The sequence below is a fragment of the Siniperca chuatsi genome, linkage group LG7 (genome assembly GCF_020085105.1).
Source record: "Siniperca chuatsi isolate FFG_IHB_CAS linkage group LG7, ASM2008510v1, whole genome shotgun sequence".
In the NCBI taxonomy this organism is placed as follows: Eukaryota; Metazoa; Chordata; class Actinopteri; order Centrarchiformes; family Sinipercidae; genus Siniperca; species Siniperca chuatsi.
In genome coordinates, this window is record NC_058048.1 from 29,758,850 (window position 1) to 29,781,894 (window position 23,045).

Genomic DNA, 23,045 nt, shown 5'->3' on the forward strand with positions numbered 1-23,045 from the left:
TCACCTTTATTTCTATGTCTCTTCCCCTGTGGTCTCTTTTGCAGTTTTTTTCCCATTATTGTCAGTATTTCTGTTTGTCCTTCCTCTCAGACTTTACATTATGTTCACACTAAGCAGGATAAATCTGAAAGTTAAAACAGGTTGTTTTTGTAAAGATACTCACCACACTAAATCACCTGAATAATGGAAAAATGATTTTCTTCCTCCTTTCTTCTTCCAAGTAAATTTGAACTGCAGTTCGTTATGACACTTTTCTGTAAAATATCAAGCTATCAATGAGATTTTCTTAAGAAACTGTCTGCTAACTAGGCAACAGGAGTTTTATGTACATTGCTGCCCCTAACCATGGATGTACAGTATTTTCTTGCACCAAATGCATAACAGCAATGCGTTGTGGGTGATATACACCTCTGGAGTGACCATCGTTGTTGACTCGCTCCCTCAGCCCTCTGCGGGTCGAGCTCACAAAGTTCAATTCAGTTTTTCAGGCAATTGGAACGGCACTTATGATGGTGCCGGAGATTCCCCCGAGGGCAAGTGCTGAGGGGAAGTCAACGAGGGCATGTTGAACGACTAATGAAACGCAGCATATATTTAATGTGTTCAATATTAAAGTTCAAACAGGCATCTGGAGAACATGACATGTTAATTACAAAACATAGAATATGACTGCCACAAATACTGATAAAAGCAAATAACTGAAATTAAGAAGTAAAGTAATTAATTAATTTTTACCATTAATATGTCTCAAGGATTTTAAAATGCAGGCAAATCTATTTTTAAATTCTTCAAAAACAGAAGCAAACTTCTCTCTGGTGTTTTGGAGAATACTAAAACAGAAAACTGATAACTTACTGAGCATAAACGCCTCTGCGCGTGTTCGTAGCTCTCGCGCCACTCTGTCTCGCGTCAGCATACACAAAGCTTAAAAGCCTCCAGAGGATGTAATTAAGGACTGTTCGCACCTTCAGATTGGAAGACCAACGGCCAGTGGGGTAACGCCAACACTCAACCGACCAACGGTGTAACTTCATCACTCACTCACTTACTCAGTAAGTCGGAGAAAGAATTTATAGGTTGATAGGGCTGGCCCTGCTTTGCTGCAGTCTAGCCAAAAAGGTCAGTATTGGCACCGTTCCTGAAGCAGCGTATTGGATTGGTGCTTCCCTATAAATCCAGCCAAATTTCGTAGTTTTCAGTAGTATTCTATTTTTTGTTTCTGTAGTCAAATCACTGAGGCTCATAAATTCAAACCTGTTTTGTTAACCAGCAAACAGTAAACTCTTCAGTAGAGTAGACTTCAATCAAATCACTATTTTATGTTCACAAATTCATCAGACAAAATCATCAGCAACAAGACAGGGCATTAACACGAGCTGCACTGTGTGTTTGGCTATACTGACATTTAAAACGTAATTAGGGACGGCAACAGAAAGTTGTCCTCTTAACATTGGGAAGGGTTTTGTCATCTTTTTTCAAAAGTTCAGTTTTCCTTGTCAACACTGAAACATGACGCAGGCACACTCTATCCGATTTCTGGATAGAGTGTGCCTCACAGCACAGTGATTGGGCAGGCAGTCTGATCCACTTAACTAATCACCCCACAATCTTTTCAATCAGCTCTTCTCTCTGATTATTATCATTACTGTACACATTACGATTCTTGGCAGGAGGAATCCTCATCTCCATTAAAAATGTCCACAGACGAGAAGGATGAAATGATCACATTCTGACCCCCTCCCCCCATGCGCACACCAAGTGACTGTAGTCTCTTTGGGCTAATTACAGCCGAGGACTTTAATAGGCCATAGAAGGCCGCAGCGGTGAAATATGTCCACCGTAATTAGTAAGCACTCTCCTTTTATTCTAATGGGAGAAGCACACACACAAATCTGTGCTGGATTACAGTGAAGGGACAGGATGGACACACACACAAACATGATACATAATACACACACATTGTGAATACACTATACATGTTGAATACATTAACTCAAGTACAGTGCTTGAGTCCAGCTTGAGAGTACTTTTTTAAATACTGCACTTGTGTATCTCTGTTCCATGAGAACGCTACATTTTTACCATCACCACACTTTGGAGTGAAATTGCACAACAGGGGAATATTGTACTTTTACTCTACTTTTATCTGACAGCTATTACATCCAAACTATGAGATAAAAAGACAGAAGTTTAAATTACCCAGCACTATCATGACCATCTACACCACCTACTATTAAAGTAGCCACCAACATGTTAAAGTATCCGCTGATCCAAATCACAAACATTTGTTTTAAGTCTGTTTTATGTCAAGCGATATAGACAAGTTAATGGTTTTAGTTTTATTTGCAGAACATTTGATCCACTGCCTAAACCTCTAACCCCAATAAAAAGGCTATCAACAGTTTTTCTTTGGATTGTTTTCTTTGAGAGAATAGTTCCAGTGAGTGCTGTGAAAATGCAGTGAGAATATAAACAGGCCTTTGTCAGTGTGCATTTTCAGTTATTCAATAAGGAAATGAATGTTGGGTATTCACACACATATAGAAATACTCAGTCACAGGTATCAAAGCTTGTATTAAAGAATGGATCAATGCTGCTGCACCATCATTCATGTCAAGAATAAGGTGGTAGTATTCTCATGCAATTCTGGCATAAAAGTAACAAAACATGCTGATAGTCCCCTTGTTTTTACATTTTATTTCAACATCATACCCAGACATTCTGGTCTGACTACTGCACTTACTCCCATACAGTTGGAAGTGCTTTAACTAACACTAAACACAGGTTCACATGTGGTCATTCATATGGACACTCTGTAGTTCTCCATTTTAAACTTCAGCAAAACTGTCTCTCCATCCACACTAACTAACACACACACACGCACGTTTGTTTCACTCCCCCGTGGGGGACAGTCATTGACATAATGCTCACGTGTCTACGCTAGGGAAAGCCTCGACCATCACATCTAAGTGCCTAACCTTAACCTGAACCCTAAAACCAAGTCTTACCCCTCAAAAAGCAGTCTCTACCCATGGTGCCCCCATGGTGACATGGGTTAGTGTGCATTCAGGTTAAAGTCCCCACCGGGATATAAGAACAAACACATACTCACACACACACAGTTTATACAGTGGTGTGTGTGTGAAATTATTTAGGCCAGTTTTTCTATTTGAAGAGCAGCTGACTAATCCCTGTTTTAGAGGGAGAGGAGAATAAACTGCCTTTGTCTGTTTTTGTCCGTGTGTGTGTGTGTGTGTATTGTTTGTCTTTGTGTATCTGTTTCTGTTTGGTGTGTGTGTGTGTGTGTGTGTGTGTGTGTGTGTGTGTGTGTGTGTGTGAGCAGCACAGCTAGATATTTGTTACTACACAGGGAAATACAATGAAAATAGCCCCATTGTCTCGGTCCAATTCACCCAAAACAACACAAAGCACCAAAAAAGATTAGAGCCAGTGAATGGAAACAATGCTTTCATCCTAAAATGTAAGAGTCCAAATGAAAAAAATGACAAAACCCAAATAGTATTAAATGAGAACATTAACCATATCTAATTTCTTCTTCTCTTCCTTTTTCTTGACATGTTACATGTCTTCTTAAGCTAAAATGATACTTTCCACATAGACTTTGCAGACGTCTGTATGCAACCCAAAATGTTTGACTTGACTGCACATGTGAGGGACATTTTGTCAGTCAAATCACAGCTGTTTTTTTTTTAGCTATGCCATTGTACACAGAGCAACACAGGATAACAGCATAGCATGCAATGGTGATGGAAATGGGGGGCAGAGTGACGCCGAGCAGCATATCTTGACGACGCTGCTCTGACGCTCTCAGCTCCAGTGCTGACTGTCAGTGAAGTCGGATAAACTAAACCAGACACCGGTGCAACCTCCTCTACTGCCGCCCACTGTGATGACTCTTCAGCTGTCAGCAGGAGAGACACTTTGTGGAGCTTTCCAGGACGCATTTCTCGGTGTGGAAAAGTGATGTTTTCTTATCAAAGATGATGATAAGACACTAAAACTTGAGCATTGTAGGTAAAACATGAGACCTGACATGTAGGCTGTTAGAGGAGTGTGGGACAGCTGCTCTGTGAGCTGAGTTAACATGTGTTCAGGTCTTGGCAGGCTGCTGCAGCATCCCTGCTCTCATGTTACCTTAAATACAAATAATAATGAGTCTAATGCAGTGAGTTTAGCAGATTTAAAGTTTGGAAAAAAGAAAGCACTATCAGATCAGTATCCTACAGATACCCCAAGTGAGGTATCAGATTTTGTATTTGGAGAGGAAAAAGTTGGCGCATCATGACAACCAAGTCTTAAGGTAGAATGTATTATATTCTATGTTTGGATGCCAGGAGGCGCAGTTATGGCCTTGAGCCACCCGCTGGTACTTAAAAAAAACAAAAATCAATTTGGCAACCTTCAAAATACAATGAGGCAGAGTGCAGAGAGAACTTCACCCTGCTGAGTTTGAAGTTTTTTTCTTTGGCCTGAAGATTCTGAATCTAAGAAAGAAACAGACTCACTTTTGATGGATTCAGCTCTGAGTTTGCCTACCTGATCACCCTGCCAAGGCACCTCCACTCGCTGATAAAACATCCGATAATTGAGGCAAACAACTTTTGTGTTGCAGCCAGAGTTTGAATTACAGGAGGATTGGGGGTGAAACCCGTAATTAAGACTTGAACCCCCCAAAAGATGTAAAAACGGTTGGGGGGGTTGAAATATTTATATAATTATTCCAATATATTTCCCTTATTCATGCCTGGAAGAATCTTGTAATACGACACCCCTAAAGTGGGCTGTACCATTTCTTAACCTTGGCGTTAGTTGAACGCCTCTTCTGCCTGCCTCACCCCCATCATTGCAGTGGCTCACATCCTCATTAAAGTCTATGCTCGCGTGCGTTGTGCAAGCCAATGGAGACGCTGTAGGTTAATGTAAGTAACTAGCTATCTAGGTAGTTTAATACACTTTACTGTCTTACCTTCAGAGATTCTGAATTAAATTGTGTCGAGTGTCTACGTGACTTGCTGGCAGTTTTGCTCTAGAATACTTTGTTGATGACCCCTGGCTTCAAAAGTTGTTGTGTGGTACGTGCCCCATGAGCTGGTGTAATGGACTTGATTTATCATCTACGGACTGCAGACATTACGTTAAACAAGCAAGATACTGTGAGGATTGTAAGACTTCAATTCACTGAAGCATGCGCCTGCGCTGTACTGGGTTCCCTTTACGCCCTGCAGAAAAAGTTGACCCCCTGATTGTCATTGTAGAATTTGAATCAGAGTGCCTCTGTGTCCTTCTGTTGACAATCACTGTCATGAATATACAAATTAATTTAAAACCGGAAGGATATTAGATGTGGTCAGTCCCTCTCCACATACACACAAATCCTCACAGACAAAAACGTATACACATGCGATAGTACAGGAGTAACCTATACAAGCCTTAAACGGAAGTCAAGACTTCAAAATTGAACCTTGACCTCGGTGCATGTTTGAAGGCTTGACTCCAGCCAAACTTTAAATGAGCTAAAAGTAGGAATGTAATGTCGCCGAAATGCCGAACCGATTTGTGATCGGATAGGATTCAGCTGTGGAGATGGGACGTTCGCGAAGTAGCCAAATCAAAGAGTCGGCTCTTTTAAGTGTAACGTGGCTATTAATATTTTGCATTAGATTTAGTGGAGAGGGTAAACGCACATAAAGCAGTTTACCCACCTTTTTCAAATGAAACATTACTCACCTTTTCATGGGTTTACTGGACAGTTTAGCCAGCGGACATTTATAGTTTACTCACCTTTTATTTTACCACTCCCTCCCCTCTGTGATTCGGTCCAGTTACTGGAACATCTCAGGATAAGTTGCTGCCCCGCCCTCTCCCTCGCCCCACACCACAGCAGACTAACCTAGAAAGGTGTTTCCCAAACCTCTATTGGACCACGCACACTCTGTCCAGCATGTTTTCCATCCAACCCTGCTTCACCACAACTGGCTCAGATGGGATTTTATGAGCCATGCAGTTACATTCAACACAATCATAATGTGTCATTATTATTCATCAAACTGTAAGACTGAGTAGGGCCTATACAAAATTATGATTATTTTATGTTTTGGAAATTATCCTCTATTGTTACCGAAAGTCAAGTTTGCTCCCCCGTTTTAAAACATAAGGCCCCAATGACACCAAGCAGAAGTTGAGTGAATGAAATTCAAATATTGTCAAGGTGTTTGGCTATGAAAAGATTGTAGCACTAGTCATACTTGTGTTGTGTTCAATAATTTAAAAAACAAACAAAAAAATGAAATAAACAAGAGGTGGGGTCTAATTCAACAAAAATACAATGCAAATATAGGCTAACTCAGCCACTGGTGGGGGTGCTGCAGCACAATTAGCACGCCAACCTCCTACTAGTATGTATGACCCATACGACTGTCACAGAAATGAGTCATATGAGCTTTTTGTGATCTTTCTCCTGTATGGTTAAGGTCAGCAAAAGATCATATTCATGGTTAAAAGATGCCAGAGTTGACTGTTTCTGTTCTCCACTTTTCCGTAATTCCGTAAGAACAGCACGCGCCTTCCACTTATTGAAGTAAACGTGAGTACAGTTACTATTCCACTGTCTGAACAAGAGACCTTTGCAGACATTTTTCTTGAGAGGTGACAAATACTTCATGTCTATAATTGCAGGCAAGTTGTAGGTTCAGTGGTTGGTGCCGCTGCACGGTTGCTGTAGTTACAGATGTTCACCGCGAGTGTCGGTCACACACACATAATCATACAATTACAAAGAAAACAAATGTAATCACAAATAAACAAACCTTCGGTATATAAATGTATTCCCCCGAGAACACATATACATACTAATACACACTGAGAGCGGTCAATAGAAGGTGTCAGTAGCAGTGTGGTGGCTCAGCACTGCTGACAGAAACTTCTTTATTTCCCATCAATCGCTGGGCTGAATTAAAGACATCGATTAGCCTCGGCAGCTGTGAGCTTCGCTTGATACTGATTTGTAGTAGAATCCAGTGTGAGACGCAGCAGAGGTCAGCGGGTCAGCTGGTGACCGCCATGGGAAGATAAAGACTTTAGAAGAGGCCCTCAGCTGCACACTGACTCCTAACTGCCTATGACGTCTGACTTCACTACTGAGCTGGGCAGCAGCATAGAAAATTCCCCTACAGTATATTAATACAAATTTATGATTATCTTGATCAACTGGTCCCACACGCCTGTTCTTTCTCCATAAATCTTTGCTGCAGAGACAGTTAGGGCTTCATTATTAAGAGGTAAAACGATTAGAGGGAAAAATTCAAAGAACACAAACTGTGCATCAAATTACTTTAGAAAAGGCTAAAAATAAGACAAAGGCATTAACGACAAGATATTAGATTATTAACACTATTAAAACTAAGATCTTAACGCCACCAGAAACAAACTGTTTCTAATTAAACGCAAAATAAATTTTCAAATGCCACCAGAGCAAACTGGAAACTTACCTGTGATGTTTTGGCTATGTAGAGAGGCTTCCCAATATGTTTTGTTCTAAAAGACATGGCAGCAGCAATTGCTGTATTGGCACGTGTTTCGTATGTAAACTGTAGGATTAGCCACAAATAAAGCAGGACACTGCAGGCAGTTGAACCCCATCTCAGTAACCTGAGATTCCATCCTTCTGCTTTTTGTGTCTAAAATGTTAGGAAAAGCAAAACCTGCATTACATGTGGTTTGTATCAGTGTCACACTATTTTGAGAGACTGAGCTGTAGACATAAATGTGAAATAATTTCAGTTTTGTCAAAAGCTTGTCTGTAGCTTTGAAACAATTTTTTTATTTATTATGAATTTCTGCTATTTATGTTGCTTGGTTTCGGCATTCCTTGCGTTAGAACATTTTCTACTATTTGCTACTAGCTCACAACTTCAGCGCGTTTGTAAAAGTAACATATTGTAAACTTGTCACCTGTGAAACGTTATTCCCTGTTGCTTGGTTTTGGCATTTCTTTCATTAGAACATCCAAAAGCAGCACAAGAGTCTGGCATTTTCTACTATTTGAACAGGTCAGAACACCGCTGTATTGTACTGTACTGTATTTAAGTTACATCGCTGAAATGTTTGAGTTTAGCAAAACAAAATGGCACTAACAAGACTTTGCTTCAGAATGACATCTCCGGTATCCGGAGGTCTCATCTGTTGTTGAATGTACTGTAGCAAGCAAGAGTGAGCTGTACCCAGCATGCCGTTTGGTGGTGTAACGGTTAATAGGGGCCCCCTCCTAAATACAATACACAGTGTGTTCTAATAAATATGTCCCGTAGATCTCAAGAGCTCGCACGCCACACTGCACTCCCTAGGGTCCTCAGCAATACACCCGCCAAGTGTAAAGTCGATCGGATGAACGGTTCAAGAGCTATGCGAAGGACAGACAGACAGAGAGAGATTCCTTCCTTTATAGTTAGATGACGAGGAAACATTTATCTTAAATGTATCTGCAAACTGTTCTCTGTCAACATATTTCATTAGTCGTCCTATCGAAATCTGCTCCTGGCAACTGAAGCATCATCAGTTTGTGGTGCATATGCTTTATGGTTATGTTTTGCTTGTCTACTGAGGGAAATACTATATATGCCAGTATGACACATTTATGAATTTAACAACTGTTGTGTGCTCAATTTTAATTTCAAATCAATTTTATTTTTATTTCCATCAGTTGGATCATGCTAGCTTTCTCTTTATTTTCATTTTATTCTTGCAAAGTCTGTTTCAGTATGAGTGCTATAAACTACGATATTGATTACTTTCTGTTCTATTCTCAAATTTCATGATTAAGAGATCATTGCCAAAGATGTTTGATGAATTAATGATAATGCAGGTGCCATAAATACATCTTGGCACGCGTAACGCCGGCTGCTCTGGCATATAACACACTGAGAAAGGTGGCAGTTTACTCTGAACATAAAGGTTGGACGTTCGAAACACGTTTCCTCCCGACAGTCTGTGTTGGTTTAACCATGACCACGATCGTTCCCCTATTTAAACCAAGTTATTAGGCAGTTACAAACATTGCATTTTGTCATTTAACTTGAAGGACTCGGTGTAAATCTTGCAAAAAGAATGCTTATCTCTCTCTTTGTGCCATAGAGATTTATTTTTATTATTTATTTTATTTATTATTTATTCGTGAACCTACTGTTTTATTCATCTGGCCCCTGGATTGATAAAGTTGTTGTCATTGAACGTTATCCCTGAAGAAATTCCGTTGCTCCAAAAGGTATTTTTCAAAGCAAATTAGTCAAATGTAAACATACTATGTAGGAGACAGTGTTGCTTTAAGACTTTTAGTAGCATTCGAAGAGTGACTGAGTAAATACATACTGTGCCAGTGTGTTTGTGTTTGTGTGTGAAGCTAAGCGTGACTGAACGAGAGTATCTGTGCTTGACTAATTAAAGGAGATATGTGTGTGTGTGTGTGTGTGTGTGTCTGTGTGTATATATATATATATATATGCGTTATGTGCGGTTGACCGGGCCATCCATGAATTACACACTTCCTGCTGATACAGAACATCTCATGTTATTAACTGCTGAGCTTCACGATTCAGTTGATTATCCTGATCAGGGTCAGAGGCACACACTCATGCAGGCACAATAACTTTAGTTGTTTCGAGATCACGTTAAGAGTCCTGAGTCGGAGTATACAGTACAGAGAGATAGAGATGTATTCAATAGAGCAAGGTTTGTCGGCTGATATTGGCCTATCACAGATATACAACTGTTTTCTTTTCGGTATATTAGGCGGAAAGAAAGGCTTGTGTTAATATATTGGTGTCATTACAAAGTTTATCCAGCAGAGTACAATGAGAAAGAACAAGCAGCTCTCAAGAACTAGCGACATACCAGTGAAGTGCAGCTGGTGTCATAAAATGTAACAACAACGACCAACATAAAGCACCATGTTCTGAACAGACACATTACAAACACTAACAAAAAGTAACATTTGGAACATAAGACAGCTAACTTAACGAACTGCTTTCAGATACTCTACTCTCAGCACCGCGCTGCGCAGCTGAGCAGACGGTGGTGGAGTCAAAGCCGTGTGTTCACAGTAAGCTGCTAACTAGTTTGTGAAATACATTGCTGGAAAGTTAATAAACAATGAACCCATCATTTTCCCCTTTCAATATAACTCTGATATAACCCTGTCCCTGACAACCGTCATGTCACTCATGCTTATCACATCAGTTTGTTGTGTTAGCGAGGTAGCTAGCCAGCAGATTGAAAGGTAAGCGTCAGAGCATCTCTTCATCGTTCTGCACATAGACTGTATATAAAGTTGAATGACACGACAGCTCCCCCAAAGTGAAGCCAGAACATCTTGATCGCCCCCTGTTGGCTGGCTGCAGTATGGGTCATAAACCCCGCCCCCTCCATGTTAGCAGACATGAGCAAAACTAAAAACTCAAAGTACTTTTTTTCCCCAACACTGGTTTCTGTCATTTTAGGTAGTTCGTATCACGCTGATGTGTGTTGAAGCGTTCGTTTTTCTGATAAGGTTGGTTCTAATTAGTTATTTGATGCTATAAAAAGAGGGGTGCACGTCATGATTGACAGCTGAGCTCTGCTCACAATTGAGTCCCGTGGGCGGGACCTCGATACCGCGGCTCCAACCCCGATCACTACTGCACAGACTCTGGCTCCAAATGACATCACGAGCAAGATGGCAGCTCCCGTATCCGGGATAATTTCGCTTCATTTCTGTACAGTGGGAGGAAGTGGAGAGGCGTCGTCCATCTTTATACACAGTCTTTGATTCTGCAGCTCAACAGACGGTGCGGCGGTGGTTTGAGTCTGTTGAGTGTTGACTTCATGCTATACACGTCACCTAACTGGTGAGATGCAATGCTGGGAAGTAAATAAATAGCGTCCCCTGATTGGAGTCACAGGAGCTGGGTTTTTTTTACCAGATACGTCGAACATTTCCCCAGAACATTTATAGCCGAGGCGCTGTTTATGTCTTGACTCAGCGGCAGCGAACCATGAGTTAATGTTTGTGACTGTTATTGTAACAGCGAAAATATAAAATATAAATATACATGACGTGTTTTGATTAGCAAGAAAAAAAGCGTTTTTGAGTTCAATCTCTTGAAATAATGGTTCAGAATCGGAACAAAGCTATAGCATGAATCTCGTTAGAGAATATGTGGTTTAGTAGAGCAGAGCTGGAATGTACATTTAGTGTTGTATTTTAGTACAATTTACAGGTACTAACTGATTTCCATGGCATTGTCTGCTGCTTCAGCAAGTGACTGATACTGAACATACAGTACTGATGTTTATTTATTTTATTTGTATTCTTTATTTTCTTAGCGTTCATTTCTATAATTGGTTAATAATGTTAAATTATTTATCATGTTAAAGAATATTTAGCTTAAAGTTTCTGTAATAAAGTTATTTGTTTAAGAAAGCAGCCTTCTGAGGACCTTTGCATATCAGTGCACAATCCACTTAGACAATTTTCATTCCAGCTCAAAAATTCACTCCATCGGCCGCCATATTCAATATGAATAAGGTTGAGCCTGGAGGACTAATGTGGGTCTTGGAGCACGCTGTCATATCCCAGCTTCATACACACACACACACACACACACACACACACACACACACACACACACACACACACACACACAGAAACAGTCTCCCTCTCACATGCACAGGTGGCTCATTGTTTGTGACAAGTCGTCTTTCTGAGATCAGTGGAATTCTCTTACTGCAGAGAGAAGGCTGAAGTGAGTTTTTGAGAGGATAACATTAAAACTCACTGACCTTGAATTCTGTCTCATGATCTTTATGACTTGTTTTTATTTGACAAGCATGCATGCGTGTCGGTGTGTGTGTTCCTTTTTGTATAACTTTGTATCATGTTATTGTGCTGTTTCTTTTGTTTTGACCTGCCAAGGTCGAATTAGCTTAAAGCTAGAATCTGGTACGGTGCATCAAATGGTGACATTTATGTTTTAAACTGTACATGGTCCCTTTTAAATAAAATAAATAAATAAACATGATGGGATACTGGCCGTATCCTGTGTAATGATTAATGCAGTTTGTTTCTTCAAATAAATTCACCACTGCAGAGAGGTGGGCTTTCGACAAGATGTCAGTACTGGACGTATTTGCCCATGTGGACAAATCTCTAAAAGTTCGTATGTTTAGCAAAATAACTAAATGCTGCTTCTGCATTTTGTTTTGACTCAGGAAAGGTTTGCAGCTAGCTACCAGCTAAAGTGATATTGTAAACAATTATACAATAATATGCTTTTTTACTGTATTAATTCTTATTCACACAGCAAAACATCAAAGGTATTCTCTAATAATAGTAAGAATAGTAGATACAGCTGTTGCTACATTATGAAGGTTGTATCTGTCTTTCCATCTCTCTCACTCACACACTCACACGCTTGTCATTGACATAATGCTTTCCCTAGCCCCAACTCTAACCTTAACTGTAACCTGAACCCTAAAACCAAGTCTTAACCCTCAAAAAGCACTTCACCCATGGGGACTTCAATTTTTGTCCTCACAGTGACACAAATCCCCATGGGTTAGTGTCCCCACCGGGACACACACACACACACACACACACACACAGACACGCTTAGCCAACACTTAGCCAACACTTAGCCAACACTTCAGCCATCTCCATGCACTTCGGTTTGCATTTACTTCACACACACACCACTCACCCACACACTCCCAAACAGACAGAGATCCTTTGATGTGAATGTGACCCAGTAAAATGAAATGAAAAAGGTCTTTAGAGGAAAGTGTAGAGACGAACAGCGTATCCTCCGCTGTCACCATTTTGTCGATTCGCCACACTCTGCTGCTACAGCATCTCCTTTTCTCTCATTGCTTTCCTTTCCTCCTCTGTCCACCCTCTCTCTCTCTCTCTCTCTCTCTCTCTCTCTCTCTTGCTCTCTCTTTCTCTCCGGTCTTCCATTAAAAAAATTGATTCTGGCCTTGCTGTGATAAAATGCGCTGTTGGTTTCCACGGCAGCGGCGTGTCAAAAACTCCCCCTCAGCCAGTCAAAGGACAGCAACGACCCACGCTCGCCAAGAAGTTATTTTTGGTCTTTTTCTGGAGTTGGTCCTCTTTGTAAAAAGTAAAATGTGAGGGGAAAAGAAGATGAAACACACACAATAGAACCATTCAGGTGGCAGAGCACACACCTGACTCAAGTATAGTTAGCATTCCTGCTCGTATTTTAGTTTTATTCCCCTTGTCATTTTCTAGATCCTTATTTTCGATCTTCACACCCTATTTTTTATTTTGTTGATATTGGGGTGAGGCTCTTACCCCCTTGATTTGTTTCATTCTCAGTCATCATTCTTTTTTTTTGAACTCATGATGGAAGAAGAAGACTTAAGGAGCCGAAAAACCTTGACCAATCACAAGCTGTGCAGTAGCAGTATACTGTATGCCTGACAGTACATTGGGCAGGTAATATCTTCATTATTTCAGGACTGAACTTGAAACCACAGCAGTAGCATTGTGTGCACACTCAGGTAGGGACTGTGGGACAAATCCTGTACCTCAGGTTTGTTGGAGAGTTTCATTAGTAGCAGGTGATAGATGTTTAACACCCGACTGAATGATTCACCACTCGCTGGACTGTCTTGGTCTTCCCTCGCTGTTTTTTTTTCTTAATGTTTTTGAATTTTGAATAATAAACTGAAATGGGCTCTGCAGTTTCAGAATTATGCTACATATTATATCTAAAGCCCCATATTCGAATAGTTTCTAGGGCTTGGCGATTTGGTAAAGTTTTGTCTGAGCTACAAACAGATCTGTTTAAATACAAAAGTACGTTCAAGATTTTCAAGAGGAGGTCAGTAACATCGTCTAAACCTCTCCAACACTGCAGACTAAATTTCGGCCAGCTGTAGTTTGAAGAGAAGAATCTTTGGAAACTGAAAATGGCCGTCTCTAATTTGAATCTTAACATGGTCACATGCTTTCTTTGATGTTGCCATTACTATGTACAAAATAGGTTTTTACCGTTTTACAGTTTGGACAGCAGAGATATCTGCAGATGTAAAAACATGCAAAACATACAACACAACGTAAAACAAAATAGTGTTCTTTCTTGTGTTTTAGCCCATCAAATAAGTTTTGTCACATTTGTCTTTGTTCTCATATTTTCTTTTTACTAATATTATCCTCTATGCTCCATTTCTTTCCTCTCCTCTCCCCGACACCTCCCCTGGCTGACCACCGACTCATATCTCTACACCTCCTCCCCCTCTCCCCCCTCTGCTCATTTCCAGACGAGCTGTACTGTTATTTGAACAAGAAAATGACTTAATGGCATGCGGCGTGAAAGCAGAGTGCTGTTTAGTGAGTGAGAGTTGATTCGCTAATCAATTAGGAGCGTTCAGGTGGGTGAGTCACCAATCTCGGATTTAGTGAAAATGTCTGATTCTGGTTGAGGACCAGTCGATTTCAGCCTCTATACCTGTTCTCTCTCTACTCTAATTTTCTCTTTAACCATTCTCACCTGTCAATTACCTCCCCTCCATTCCTCTCCTCTGTCATCCCGTCTTCCAGCTCCAATCTTCCTGCTCCTCCTCGCAGCTCCATGAGACGATAGCCTGAGGTTTCTGAATCTCAGCATAAAGCGACATTCTGCCTTCTTCCTCATCTCGCTCCTTGCCTCTCATCCTGTCTTGTTTGTTTTCATTGTTACTGTCATAACCGTCAACCCTCCCTCCTTGCCTCCCTCCCTCCCTCCCTCTGCCTCTCACCCTCTGTCGCATCCTTCTCACACTTTCTTTACCTCTTTCTGCTCTCTGTCACCTCCTGTCAGCCAAGGGAAGGAATGCCGCGAGGCGCCCGCAGAGCCAAGACTCAGGCAAGCAAAAGAATCTCAACACTGAACGCAGGATTGAGATGGAGAAAAGAGGATAAAGCTGCAGAGAGTAGGAGAGGAAGGAAGGTTGAAGGAGGTCACGAGGGAAGGGGAGAAAATGAAAGATAGATGGGAAGAAGACAGAGAGAAAGGGAATGAAATGGCAAACAAGCAAGGGATAGAAGGCGAGAAACACCAAAAAGGGGATGAAGGATGGACACTTGAAGAGGGAGTCTGAATGAGGAAAGGAAGTAAAGAGAACTAATGCTGCCTTCAAATAGAACTTGTGAAGTTGTAGTTTTGGAAATGGAAATCCACCATGTTTGGCATTTAAGTGGTTGAAGTTGTCAGAACGCTGTTTAGTAATGGACAATAAGTGTTCAAAAATGGTTAGTCATTTTGTATTGTTTTTGCATTTAAATGTCATGTTAGTGACATGGAAAGGGTACACAAATAAAATGATGAAAAAGTGAGTTACTTGAAGGCACTGTAAGAGAACGGGAAGAGAGGAGGATAAAAAGAGACAAAAGACCGTGAGGGAGGAGGAAGAATACAAGACGCCGATATGTAGAGATGAGACATAAAGAAAAGAGGATCGGTGCAGAGAGGAGGAATGGCAGGAGAGAAAGCTACAGAGAGAGGGCAAAATAAAAAAGAGAATCATAGGGAGGAGAGGGGAGGTGTGGGGACAAATGGCCATTGATTTGGCTCATTGACTGAGGATAGAGGCGAGTGGGTGATGGGGTGGGGGAGAGGAGGGTCCCTGGGTATCATCTGCTTTGTGCAAGACTGCCCATATTACCCAGAGGGCCATGGGGCTGAATGGGGCTGTGAGCTAACCAGGACTCGACTCTTGTGTTGTGTTCCAAGCCTCTGCCCTCTCCTTGTCTACCCTCAGTTCATACTGTGTTCTGGAAAAACTGGAAAGAGATTGAATCCTACACTGTTTACAATCCGAACTTTCTTTTTCAACTCTCCAGGCCTGGAAATCTGAAAATGTTACTTGCTCTGTTAACCACACGGAACACAAATCTCATCAAGAAATGACAGTCTACAAGGAAAAGTACATTTGAAATGTAGCAATTTGTAAATCTGTCCAACTCCAACTCAGATCAGTTGGAATTAGCTGTCCAGGTGTGGGACACGTCCTTCTTTCGTGTCCTCTCCTCGTGTCTCTCTCCTTCAGTCTTGTCCTCTTCTCTGTCCTCTTCTCCTTGTCACCTCTCCTCTCCCCTTCTCTCCTTGTTTCCTCTTCTCTCGTTTGTCCTCCTTGCCTCCTCTCTTCTGTCTCCTCCATGTTTCCCCTCCTCTGTCCTCTCCTTGCTCTGTTCCTCTTCTCGTCATTTCCTATGCTTGATTGTCGTTTCCCCTCCTCTGTCCTCTCTTCTCATTGCTCAGCGTTTCTCTCCTCTCGTCAGCCTCGCATTATAAAGTTTCCAGCAGCCGTCACAAAATGCTGCTTTGGTATCGTCTTTTTCTCTCTGCTGTCATCCAAACAAGCTCTGCATCACACCAATGTGCACAACTGGCAACAGTTACAAAACACACATTTGATGTCCTCTGTTCGTGTTACCGCAGAGTTTGATCTCATAATATCCCAAAGTGCCGTGACGTAACTGTCAGAGCAGAACAGCGAACATGGTAATCCTGTCAGCGCTCTGTGGATGATTGTAATGTTGTCAAACTGTGACTGGGTTTGTCTCCAGGATGATAAAAGCATTGTATGCAAACCAGGGTGGGAAATTTCACACCACTGTCAGCAAAACGCTGCTGTGCACTTCAGTTTTCTGTGGTCAATATTTTTTCTATTCTCTATTCTACTGTTTTTGTTTCCAAAACCAATTTTAAAGCTGTGAGCCAGTGAACTTTGGAATCCGTCAGCGAGCATGGAAACGAAATTAGTACTTTTCTTTTTTCTCTTTCTTTTTTTTTTCTAAATATTCTGGCCAGAATGACAGCATAGTTATGTTACATGAACAAAACACACACTTAATCACTTAAAACATATTTAAAACATTTCTTTTCCCTTCACTACACATACAACAAGAAGTGTCTGAAGATTAGAGCTGAAACGATTAGTGAAGTGACAGAAAAGGATTTGATAATCGATAGCATTGTTATAAACATCCAGTGGTTCGCAGCTTCTCCAGATGTCAGAATCAGAAATACTTCATTGATCCCCGAGGGGAAAAACTTTTTGATAACGCGTGCATTTTGACTCTGGTGGGACTCAAACCCACAGCCTTTGAATCACTTCACCTACATTTAACTAGAAGTCCAATGCGCTATCTATTGCGCCACAGAGCCACATGATATTTTATATAAAGTTTTGGACTGTTGATTGGACAAAACAAATAATCTGAAGCTGTCACCTTGGGCTTTGGGAAATGCGCTGGTAATTTTTCAGCGGCCCTACATTCAAGTACCAGTGTTCGTAAACTGTCACCCTGCCCAAGCATTCTTGAGCAAGACACTGAGTTTGTTCCAGCTCCAGTGGTGCTGCTCTACAACCGACCCTGTCGTATGATTTTCCGATCGGGGGGGGGGGTAATTTCCACATTGAGAGAAGAAAAATTACAGTCATTTTGTTGTTTGAGTGCAGCTGTTGTGTGCAGATCCAGGTGAGGGTGGAGGGGAGAAGGTGGAGGGTGGTGGATGATGTGTCAGAGAGCGTAGGGATCTTCCAATAAGCAGAAGGATTTAGCTGGTTGAGGCTTAGCTCCTGTAGAGATGCCTGCAGGCCTGGATTTCTTCTACGTATCCGACTCGGGACACAAATAGAATGAACTCAGTGTCACACTGGGCCTCCGGCTCCTTAAATCCTGCTTTCTTGTCAGGTTAGAAGACTATGGCAAACTCTACAGCCCATATATAGTTACATTTTTAATTTTACTGTTGCTTTTGTTACCTTTTTTCCATGTTTTTATCTTCCTATATTTTCTTTATTATTTTCAACTCCTGTGTCCATCTGTTTGTTGCTGTCATGCTCCAGTGGAACAGCTTGGCTTAGGCAGTTATCACACAATAAAAATATCACGGAAATATGACCTGCAGGGTGAGCTCTCTACCATCACCTCTGCTTTTGTTCTTCTAATCTTTACCAAGTGTCTACTAATGACTATATAGAGGCAACATTGCTGCTGACCAACTCAGTCCTTTTCCCAGTTACACACTGCATACTGGTCATGAGCAGGTTTTGAGTATGTAGCACGTTCACACTGTAGAGAGTAAAATTTAAACAACCTACAGATGGTGGTCAGGCAGCTCCAGGAAGATTTCAGAAAACAACAAAAAAGTATTAAATCCTTGGAAGGATTAAATTAAACTTTACTTTAAGAGTAAGAGAAGTGTTTGTTTTTTCCAGAGTATGACTGACACTGATCTGATATTTCCTTTCTCACATTAATTTCCTGTCATTGTTTTGGGTTTTTGTCCTGTTATTTCCTGTTTTATTTTGTAATATACTCCCTCCCTCTTGTGTCTGGTAGTTTTGCTTCCTGTCTTTGATTGCTTTCATTGGTTCCACCTGTGTCTCGTTGTCTCCCCTACCTGAGTGTATTTAGTCAGTGTTGTTCCTTTGCTCGCTGTCGGATCGTTGTATTTCTGTCAAGCAGCCTGGTTTCTTGAGTTCTGGAGTCGTTGGGTTCCTGGTACCTGGCCTGTCTGTGGATTTTGGATTTTGCCTGCTCACTGTTGGACTTGTTTCTTTTTTGGACTGCTTACCTGTTGAGTTGCTTTAGCCCGCCAATTCAGTGTAAGCCTTTTTTGTTAATAAGATTATTGATCAGCACTAGCTCTACCTGCTAGTCTGCGTTTGGGTCCTGTTCCCCGGCATTCCCTGTTTCCCGGCTTGATTAATCGTAACGCTTCTATTAGGGCAAAATATATGAATGGTAAATGGCTACATTTAACCAATGGCTTTTAATCAAATTGCAAATGGTGTACTATGACAGTTAATGATACTTTTTACTGCTAGTATGAAGTGTGGAATTTGAAAACAGCACCAGTTTTCCCAAAGCTCACGCTTGGAGCTGCCGTTCACATGTTAATTCAAACACAAACGCTTCCGCTCACTGCTTTAAAGTTAAAGCTTTCTCATGGCCAACTATTAAGACTTTTATTAAGAAGCAGCTACCGCTTCTTGTAGTCTTAATCAATAGTCTTAATGATTGATTTCTCTATGGTGCATAAAAATAGGTCTCTGAACACTTTATGGCACTTATTTTTTTATTATATTTTTTATTTTATTTATTTTTTTTAGCAGAGCAGTTTTGTAAAAGACAAAAGGAAAGTGCTGAAGTTTAGACCAACACGAAACGTCCAGCTCATTGCCCGGGTACTGTCAGCCATCTTATCTGTGCTGCTGCTGTTGTATGGGGCTTGGTGCACTGTCAGCTATCGCAGTGGTTCCCAAGCTCGGCTGCTTGTGACTCCTTAAAATCAAACTATCTATTAGTGAACCCTCACAGGTGTGGTTTTATTGATTTATTTTTTTTATGGTGAAACAAACAGCATCAGGGACACACTGGAATTGTGTCAGCTACACACAATGATTTCACTAATTCAAATCAATTATTGCAGTTAAATGCAAGTCCAGCTTCCATTTGTTTCTCTGCCAGTATGCTCGACATGGAATTATGAGAAATGTTCAGACATCAGTAATTTCGTGTACTTTGGAAATGAATTGTTTAACTCTAGCTTTCCTCCAGGGCAGATGCCCTGTCCTTTATTTGTCCTAGTTAGTTTTGGGGGAGGAAAGTAGGGACAACGCGGAGGTCAACTACAGTCTTCAGTCTTTACACTGGCTTCCTTTTTTAAACTTCACCTTGAAATGTGCTTGTCTCTCCCCCCCCCCGACTCTGTACCGAATGAGAGCACCAGGCTGTAGTAATGTTCTGTGTGCTGAGCAGGTCAACACATGTTGAGATTTTTAATGTAGTGTTAATCTTTCAGTCCAGAGTATACTAATATAATAGACAAGCTGTACAGCATGTGGTTGCTGCAAGGAATGAAAAATTAAATGGTAATGATAAATAAAGACCCCATTATTAAATAAATGGGGGAAACATTTCAACAACATCGTATAACAAATGTATTTTGGCGATCTCAGTATTCATCAGGGTCTAATGGAGGCGGAGAAACAGCCCACCATATGGCATATTAAGCTAAAATATGAGCAGCAAAGCGATCTTAATGTCTCTGCTCCCTCCCTGAGGCTTTCACAAGTGTGGCCCTGTTTTTGATAACATGTGTTAAATTTAAATGTGACATACACCATTAGTTACTAAGAAAAACTTCCTGCTCTTGCCTTTTGAATATCTCCCTGCCCCATCCAACCTCAGCTGTCTTCCTCTCCTGGGAAAATTAAACTATTCTATTAATTATTCCCTGCGAATGCTCAGACTCCGCGTCTGCACCTTGTGATTCTCCGGTGAGCAGCAGTGGCCTATTTCAGCCTCTTAACTGTATTCATGCTGCCTCCCTGACCCCATGACCTCTGACAGGATTTGGAACCCAACAAAACACAGATTGATTAAAGCAGAGCCTCCTGCAGGGTCAGCCATCGAAGGCAGAACTGTAGAAATAATTGTTTTCCTACCACGTCCTGTATTACATTTCTCGTTATGTATTCAGTAAAAACATGTAACCATTGTTCTTGTACTCACTGTTACTACAGAGTTTATCTACCACTGTTCCACAGCTGACAGCTAAAGGCTTAAACTAAGGGGCAACACAACACTGGAGGTGTATGATGCAGCACCCATTGTTTTCTATGTAACCTCGTGCACCGGTGATGGGTTGATGCACATCTGCTTACTGCTAAGTTATGAGTTAATTGACTGCTTAGTAAAGGCAGTGTGACGTCCGTACTACACAGCAACTTTATTAAAGCCATTAATACTCAGCCATATTTAATCTGAAGAGGGTGACGTTTGTTACGGGGGAGAACTGAAATGAAAGGTAGGACTGTCGGTCACAGGGCGGCTGATGGGTTTGGGCTCCGTATTTTGAGAGAGCTTTCTTCTGCTTATTTTAGACGGTGTCGTACTGCTGGTGACTCCAGACCTTCAGAGCTCCTGTCACTCTCATTCATGAATGTATCGTCGCGTTTTCAGCCGAGAGTTTGCAGATATGAATCTAGAAATTAAGACTGATGATCATGTTTGGAAATCACTGAAGCAATCCCTGAAGCAGGATTATTTATACTGATATAGGCAGCACACCTTTATTTCTCAGGGACCTCCCAGTCTCTGTAGAACAGAAAATATATTTATTGATTTGATCTGACCTTTGATTCTAGTGTCACACACTTGAAGCGGTTTCGAGCCCACATGGACTGACATGTATACAGTACACGTGTATGTATACCTCGCACACTCTTCTAAACTATTTTTGTGGTTACCGAGAGAGAGAGAGAATCCAAACTAGAAGGATTTTTTTTATTTTATAATAAACCACAAATCTGATTCAGCTCTAATTTTCTCCAAATGTATTAAACCGTTTCTGTGCTCTTCTAATAATGCAGTATTTATTGTCTCCAAGGAAAGAAATTAAGCTAGAGAGCAAACTAACGGGTAGTTCAGGGATTGATGATAAATGGACTTTATTCTGATAACGTAGCAGAAGGCTTTACAAAGTGGGTCTTGGATTCACAACCTGCTCTGCCACCTGCGTTACTGTCACACAACACTGAAACAGTCAATTAATCCATCAACAGAAAATTAATCGACAATTATCAATTCATCTTTTAGGTATTAAAAAACAAAATAAGCCTGTTTCAGCTTATCAAATGTTAGGATTGTCTGATCTTCTCTGCTGTTATTTCACTGTAATTTGAATCTCTTTGGATTTTGGACTGTTTGTTGCTAACACAGCATTAGTTGGGGCTAGTTTTAGTCCCATGCAATGTTTTGGTAAACGGCACCTTAATTCGGATTTTTTTTTTTTTGCGAGTGTGTGTGTGTGTGTGTGTGTGTGTGTGTGTGTGTGTGTGTGTCTGCAGTCCCAGACTTCTCCTCAGTGGTTTTCTGTCTCCTCCTGATCTCTGCTCTGCTCCGCCAACTCAATCTGATCGGGCCACAGCCTCGGGCCGCCTCTCTGATCAACACACACACACACACACACACACACACACACACACACACACACACACACACACAAATGTGTACAATCACATATGGAGGCTCACTCACAAGCACACACATGCATACAGACACACAGCTACTCCACAAATACATTCACACACACACACATGGCATATGCCATGGGAGATGGAGTGTGTTTCATGTTCATATATCCCAGTGGGGACTTCAACCTGAATGCACACTAACCCATGGGGACTTGTGTCAGTGTGGGGACAAAAACTGAGGTCCCCATAGAGACTGCTTTTTGAGGGTTAAGTCTTGGTTTTAGGGTTAGGTTAGGGTTAAGGGCAGGCTCTTAGTTGTGATGGTCAGGGTAAGAGACTAGGGAAAGCATTATGTCAATGACTGTCCCCCACAGGGACAGTGAAACAAATGTGTGTGTAATTGTACTTGCTACATAGTGAGGACTGAAACACATTTTTTATGTGGCCCGTTCTTTACGTAACCCGATGTTTGGAAGGTGAGGACACAACTTCAAAGGCTGTTTGAAGGGTAAGACTTTGCTTTAAGGGTTACGTCAGAATTAGGTTAGGGTTAGGGGTAAGGGAATACGTTCTGTCAATGACGGTCCTCACAAAGATAGATAGAGGTGTGTGTGTGTGTGTGTGTGTGTGTGTGTGTGTGAGAGAGAGAGAGAGAGAAAAAAAGTCCTATTTGGACTCCTTTTTGAATCATTCATGAAGAAGAGATGGCAGAAATCAACACAGAACCAATCTGACACACACAGATAGTAGAAAGACACGCAGAGACTCATGAATGCATGGGTGCTCTCAAAACACCATGCATAAGGCATGCACCACTTACCCTGACTCACACACACACACGAGCACATAGACACAGAAGCTCGCACACACAGAGGGCACTCAGACCAACCAACAAAGATGCACCCCCACCCCCCACCCTTCAGTGTAACAGGCTGTACCCTCTGTGTGGTGATGCTTCAGCTGCTGGTGAGTGTCAGCAGACTCGCTGTCATGGAGCATAG

General features: G+C 41.4%; 1 protein-coding gene and 1 non-coding gene across 14 annotated transcripts in view; one reads left to right on the plus strand and one right to left on the minus strand.

Moving 5' to 3' along the window:
* Window positions 1-23,045, plus strand: part of si:cabz01090165.1 (uncharacterized protein LOC100333421 homolog) — a 359,346-nt gene that overhangs the window by 43,299 nt on the left and 293,002 nt on the right. For 4 of the 13 annotated variants that reach the window (XM_044202657.1, XM_044202658.1, XM_044202655.1 and 1 more), the window contains exon 1: window positions 18,481-18,669. The exons of the other annotated variants lie outside the window; for them this stretch is intronic. The gene's annotated coding sequence lies outside the window, so the exon portion shown is untranslated. Of the gene's footprint in view, window positions 1-18,480; window positions 18,670-23,045 lie in introns of those variants that run through there. 13 annotated transcript variants of the gene reach the window in all.
* Window positions 17,131-17,222, minus strand: trnar-ucu. Its single transcript is given in 2 exon segments — window positions 17,131-17,166; window positions 17,186-17,222. It is a non-coding gene; the product is annotated as a tRNA-Arg (tRNA).